Here is a 7436-nt window from a genome sequence, read left to right as displayed (position 1 = left end):
ATTGGACGGAGGTTTCTTTACATTTTATAGGTACATTAAACGTGCGAACATACATACAAAAACTTATGGAACAATGACCCTCCAATACCAGCTACCTGCACAGTTATCAGGTGTTTCCTGGGTGGAGATCAAACCTCATCAGTCACACTAATTTATATATATACACTCACACACAACACATATACATATATATATATTAATATATATATATACTGTATATGTATATATATATATATATATATATGTGTGTGTGTATATATATATATATATATATATGTATGTATGTACATACATAGACATATACATACCTTTACACATACATGTTTTTATATACAGACAGATGCATAAATATATACATAATGTATATACATACGTCTACACATATAGGCATACTTATAGAGACACATGCATAGACTTGCATAGACATGCTTGTACACATGATTAACATGTGCATAGGGTTTTGCACATATAACCCCACAACCAAAAACGCACAATTACTCATTAATCAGTACTTTATTCTAACTTAACAATATATAGAGCCAAAACACTCATGTATACTATATGGAATAATTGGACCCATTAGTGAATGGTAGCTGAGGTTAAATATTAATCACACAGTAACGTTAATTGTCTCGAGTATATTCAGTTCTACATTAAGTCGTTTAAATTTATATACACACACACATATATAATATATATATATATATATATATATAAATATATAACGGATTTTGAGCGAAGCGAAAAATCTATTTTTGGGTGAGATGGCCATGTCGTCCTGATGGAAGTTCCTATAGGGTAGCTTCCCTAGGGTATATTACAAATACGGCGATATTCCCAGAGAATTTACCTTAAGGTACCAGAATTCTAACTCCTGGAGCGAATATCCCTCCTGAAAGGGATATCGCGACATATCAGAGGACGTATTCTTGACACGCCACATTGCAATCTGCATCCCGAACAGAGATTTCGTCTCGCAGGGGGCAGTTGGCAAGAAACGAATTCGGGAAAGAAAAAGGGGGGAGGCCGCTCCCAAGGCTCCCTATCTCCCGATTCGTAAGCGTGCCTGGCGCCAATCCTGGCGCCATCTGTATTCCTTGTAGCGTACACGAGGTGCTACAGATACTGTATGTAGGGAGGGGTCCTACAGCCCTTTCTTAGAAAGGCAAGGGTGGGTCCATCAGGACACATGACCATCTCACCCAAAAATAGATTTTTCGCTTCGCTCAAAATCCGTTTTTTGGGCTCAAGCCATGTCGTCCTGATGGAAGTATACCAGAGCATTACTGTATCTGTGGATTCTCAGAACGTGCCGTACTCCCCGGATGTAATTTTTCCCGGTCGACTAGACCTAGAGACCTAAGATGTTACCGTTATACATCTTTTCAACTAACTATAAACCATGTTAGAGCTTCCTGCCCCCTACAGGGAAGAGTCCTACTAGACTCTGGAAAATTCTCGAAGAGTACATATACCTATGTAAGAATACCAGGCAAGCTAATATAGTGGTCTCGCCCTATATTAAGTGAAGCATAGTTTGTAAAGAACCACTGCGTCAATATGAAATATCGACCAGTTCTCCGCACAATACTTGTATTGGACAAAGGTTTATATCCGCATAGGAGGAAACTAGTAAAACCGCCATCGTCCCCTTATGGGACGGGGTCCTCCCGTTAAGGGAAGCATAAACCAATGCAACCTAGCTTGCATAAAGGAACAATTCTATTAGAATTATCCCAGACTAAGGTACATAGAATGAATGCTCAATTATACCAATAAATTGACACAGGTGAAGGAGACGCAAGGTTCTCAAGAACAAGTTCATTGACAGACAATAAACAGGACAGGTTAACCACAATTATATATATATATATATATATATATATATATATATATATATATAAGAAGAGGATAACCCAAAACTTTAAGCATAAGTATGATAGTAAACAGAACTGTTTATTCTGAAAGAAACACATTAAATGCCACTTTTAAGATACCGAGGTATCAAAGTCATAAAGTCTGTATTACAAATCAATGACCTTACCGTTAGAAACGCTCGGCACACATGTCTGCACTTATGCTAGGTTCACCTTTGGAAATGGAACAGTCTACATGGGCAACTCAGTGCCCTCACTTAGTTTGTAGTACGGTGTGTACACACTCACCCTGGAATTATCGTCCCAATTAAAACCACTGTTCCTCGCAGAGTTAAACAGTAGGGTTAACGACGCGACCCACTGCTACCACAGATCTCTTTAGTTCCTCTACTTGCTTCGCATAGTGGCGAAAGAACACTCTGGAAGACTTCCAGCCAGTGTATGAACGGAGATGTTCAAAATCCATACAATTAAAGAAATTTAAGGATGAGGCAACTTTCCTCGGATCGTGACCTGCGGGTGTACTGTCAGGATCCGCTCTGCGAATGAAATATGTGATTTTTCGCTCTGAGTTGATTCAGAGATAAATTTGAGCCTGATGTTTCTCCCCTGAATAGTTGACCACCCTTGAAGTCTGAAGTTCTATGAAGATAGACCTTTAGGCATTCTACTGGACATAGAGATGCATCTTCTTTCAGAGGGCAGATTCTCCAGGGACCCCACCTGTTGGTGGGTAACTCATTCTTGGCGAGAAACGTAGGATCCGGAAACAGGTTCAGTTCTCCCCCATCCAGGAACTGAACACGACCTGCCTCTCTCAAGAGGCCTACAATCTCACTAACCCTGGCCCCGGACGCGAGTGCAAATAGGAAAATAACTTTTTGTGTCAAATCCTTTAACGCACATTCTTCATTGCACAACAGAGAAGCGAAATGAAGAACTTTGTTCTTCACCTTTGGAGGTGCTGAAGGTCTGAGCCTAGCGCAGGCTTTCGGAACTTTATTAAAGAACTCGTTACCTAGGTCGACCTGGAAGGCATATAGAATGGGTCTTGTCAAAGCAGACTTACACGCTGAAATCGTGTTATCTGCCAATCCTTGACCATGGAGGTGGATGAAGAAAGATAAGCAGAAGTCTGTCGAGATCTCCTGCGGATTCTTCGCCTTGACAAAGGCCACCCATTTTCTCCAAGATGACTCATATTGCCTTCTAGTAGATTTGCACTTATATTCCTCTAGGAAGTCTATGCTGGCTTTCGAAATCCCGAAACACTTTCTCACCGCTAGGGAGAGAAAATCATGAGCTGCAGGGTCCGGGTTTTCTGTAATGAAGCGCAGACAGTCGACTTCTGGACTCGCTGGGTCAGAACTGGATCTGGTAGCGGTACAAACTTCAGCTGTAGTTCCAATGCCAGGGGGAACCACACGCTGTTCGGCCACTTGTGGGCTACTATTGCCGCTACCCCTTTGAAGGATCTCAGTTTGTTGAGGACCCTCAACAGAAGGTTGTGAGGAGGGAACAGATAAATCCTGGACCCTCTGTTCCAGTTGAGGGGACATCACGTCCACTGATTCCGCTAAGGGGTCCTCGTACGGGGACACGTACAGGGGCAACTTCTTGTTGTCTTTCGTCGCAAAGAGGTCTATCTGCAGTTCTGGGACTTGATTCAGAATGAAGGAAAATGATCCTGCGTCTAAGGACCATTCCAACTCTAACGGTGTGAACCTGGATAGAGCGTCCGCTGTTACATTGCAGACTCCTTGAAGGTGAACTGCCGACAGGTACCACTTCTTCTTTTCCGCCAATCGGAAGATGGCCAACATCACCAGGTTGAGAGGTGGTGACCTCGATCCTTGTCGATTCAAGCATCTCACAACTACCTCGCTGTCCATCACCAACCTTATGTGGATCGAGTGACGCGGGGAAACTTTCTTTAAGGTAAGGAGCACTGCCATAGCTTCTAGAAAGTTTATGTGAAAGGTCTTGAATAGCTTGGACCAAGTCCCCTGGACTTTTTTCCGATGAGAGTGACCTCCCCATCCCTCCTTCGAGGCGTCTGAGTGAATCGTCACCGATGGGGGAGGTGGCTGAAGAAGAACCGACTTCTTTAGAAGTCTGGGTTGGGACCAAGGCCTGAGAAGAGTACGTAGCCGAAGCGGAACTGGTCTTCTCAGATCTCTTCGCACGATTGATGCAAAACTTCTCCAAACTCCGGTTGCATCCTTTAGCTGTGCTCTTAGCACTGGGTCTGTCACCGAAGCAAACTGGAGAGAGCTCAGTACCCTCTCTTGTTCGCGTCTTGATATCCTTTCGGAATCTAGAAGTCTCTTGACAGAACCCGCTATCTCCTTCCCTTTCTTTGCCGGGATGGAGAAACGGTGTGACAAAAGGTCCCAGTGGATTCCCAGCCACTGGAACTTTTGAGATGGAGAAAGTCGAGACTTTTATCTGTTGATCTTGAAACCTAGGTACTGTAGGAACTAGATCACTTGACTGGAAGCTTGCAAGCATTCTGTCTCGGATGCTGCCCACACCAACCAGTCGTCCAGGTAGGCTACTACCTGAATTCCCTTTAGGCGTAATTGTGTTAGAGCTACGCTCGCAAGCTTCGTAAAAATCCTTGGGGCTATGTTTAGCCCGAATGGCATGGCTCTGAAGGCGTATAGTCTTCATTGTAGCCTGAACCCTAGGTAGGGGGAGAGTCGACGGTTGATTGGAATGTGCCAATAGGCGTCTGACAAGTCTATAGAGACGGAATATGCCCTCTTGGGCAGTAAGGTCCTTATGTGTTGCAGTGTTAGCATCTTGAATTTGTAATACACTATGAACTTGTTGAGTGGCGACAAGTCCAGAATGACTCTGAGCTTTTCCGAGTCTTTCTTGGGAACACAAAACAGCCTCATTGGAATTTGATGGACTTCACCTTTCGGATCACATTTTTCTCCAACAGTTCTTGAACGTACTCCTCCAGAACGGGGGTGGAGTGTTGGAAAACCCGAAGGCCCGGGGGTGGAGTGCTGTACCAGCTCCAGCCCAGTCCATTCTTGAGTAGGCTGTGGGCCCAGGGATCGAAGGTCCACCGATCCCGAAATTTCAGGAAGTCTCCCTCCTACCGGTATCATCCCGCTTGGACTGCCGTCCCGAGGTCTTGCCTCCCTGACCACGACCACCCCTGAATCCCCTTCCCCTTGAGGGGCGCCCAGACGAGCCTCTGGCTGCCCCTCTAGGCTTTGCTCGAAAGGAAGTAGACTGCCCTTCGAACGATGGGGTGAATGCCGTGGACTGTGTCGACACGGCCTGGGGTACCCACTGAAAAGTGGTCGGGGTTTGTGCCACGATCTGGGGCACTGGAGGCAATGGCAATTGCACTTGCTGTTGCTGTCTAAAAGGCTTGGCTGGCCGAGACGGTAGCCTAGTCCTCATAGTCTTCCTCTTTGGTTGAGGACCTTCATCCGGGGAAGACTTTCTTTTGATAGCCAGGCCCCACTTCTGGAGAAGGTTTCTATTCTCCAAGGCGGCCTTATCAACTACTTCTTTGACCAAATCGGTAGGGAAAAGGTCTTTGCCCCAAATGTTGGAGGAGATTAGTTTCCTTGGCTCGTGCCTCACCGTAGCCGAGGGTGAACACGAACTCCCTACAAGCTCTCCTCGCCTTGACGAAGCCATAAAGGTCCTTCGTCACTGTGGCCAGATGAGTCTTGGCCACCACCATGAACATTTCTTGGACCTTGGGGTCACTTGCCATCGTCTCAAGAGTAGTCTGAAGAGACATTGAGGCAGCCAGTCTTTCTTTTGTCTCGAACTCTCTCTGCAAGAGAAAGTCAGACAGCTTAGGGAGGTCCTCGCCGAACTGACGTCCGGCGATATCAGCCTCCAACTTCCCAACTAAGAACGTAAGATGGACGTCCTTCCAGTCTTTGTGGTCCATAGGTAGGGCCAGCGACAAGGGTTTACACTTCTTCAGGGAGGGGCAAGGCTTGTCGGCCTCGACTGCTTTTAGTACAGCCGCAAACCCTTTCTGTAAAAAGGGGAAGGCTCTAGCAGGAGAGGACACAAAGGAAGGGAGCTTCTTGCTCAATGCAGCTACTTTTGAGTTAGAGAAGCCCCTCTCTTTCAACGAGGATGAAAGCAGAGCTTGAGCCTTAGTATGGTCCATCACTATGACCTCCTTCGGCTCTGTCTCCTCCTTTGAAGCTGGTTCCTTCCTCAGCCGGACATAACAGTCCGGATATGATGCCTTGCTGGGCCAGAATTCCAGCTCCTCTAGGGGAACTGAGCCCAGCTTATCCGAGATGACGATCTTTCCAGTCGTCATTGCCATGTGCTCAGCATACCTCCATGGGTTGGCATCTGAGCACAAGGGAAGGTCTTTCACATTGAGCCTTTTCTGGGGCCCATGTGATTCTGCAAGGCACTGCATCCGCCGTTCCATAGCAGCCGCCTTCTCCTGATTCTCCTTCTGCATTTGTTGGATCAATCCAACAATCGAAGAGAGTGCCTGTCCCAGCTCTACTGGGAGACCGGCCGATGTTGAGGGAATAGGCTCCGGAATCTGAACCGGAGTAGCCGACACCTCGTCGACCGCTTCCTCTACGACGTCCGGGGCTTGAACTTCATCCTGGCCTTCTGCCAGGAGGTCTTCTTCCAAACGCTCGTCCACGTCAGACATCCTGTCATCTAACTGGATGTCTTGCATCGCGACCGCGACTTCAGCATCCACCTGGATCTGACCTTGGGGGATCTCCTCTTGAGGCTGGGGAATCACTGCATCAGCTGATGCCTTAGGGAAAAGATACGCCCTCATCTTCTCACTTGGAAGATAAGGGCCAGAGGTGTTCTTTTGGAAGCCCCTTACCCAGGTACGAAGCTTCTCCCTTGCTATATCCCTTGATTCCGCCGTCCTAGGGGAATCAAAGGCCTCAGTAATCAGGTTAGTGCACATAATACATACCTGAGGGGTCCCAATACTGGAGATCATCCTTGGAGACAGCGCATGGTGCGTGTCTCCTACAAAACTCATGTCCGCATAGGTTCTTGCTGCGGACGTTGCAAAAAACATTTCAGCACTTCGGAGGGTCCCCCTGTAAAGAGAAGAAATTTCCATGAGTATCAAGTGAACTATATATCACTGGATATGCATAGTATAGCATAACAATTCATAAAGGAAAGACACACACTTGTTTCCCTCACAACTCATTGTTGCAGCCTTCCAGATAATAAATCAAATGGTTAATCTCTTCTAGAGTAACCAATGCAAGGTTTCCAAAGGAAACAGGTGGAGCTCACACCTAAGCAATGATTTTAAAATCCTGGATAATAGACAGGAAAGAACTCACTTTCCTATCTGTAGGGCAACAGCAAAGGACTGTGCAAGAAAACACAAAAGTGTTAGAACACACAGTGCTGTACCAAAACCCATACCATAGTTTTCTTCTTACTGTATATGTTATACTGAAGAATACTAGTAGAGTATAGGAGGATACGTGCCGCCGGCACTTGCCGGCCGGCACACACCATAACTAGCTTTAAAGTATACTACTTAACAGCTATAAGGCGGCA

Source organism: Palaemon carinicauda, chromosome 29, assembly GCF_036898095.1.
Source record: "Palaemon carinicauda isolate YSFRI2023 chromosome 29, ASM3689809v2, whole genome shotgun sequence".
Taxonomy (NCBI): domain Eukaryota; kingdom Metazoa; phylum Arthropoda; class Malacostraca; order Decapoda; family Palaemonidae; genus Palaemon; species Palaemon carinicauda.
This window is presented reverse-complemented; position numbering follows the sequence as displayed.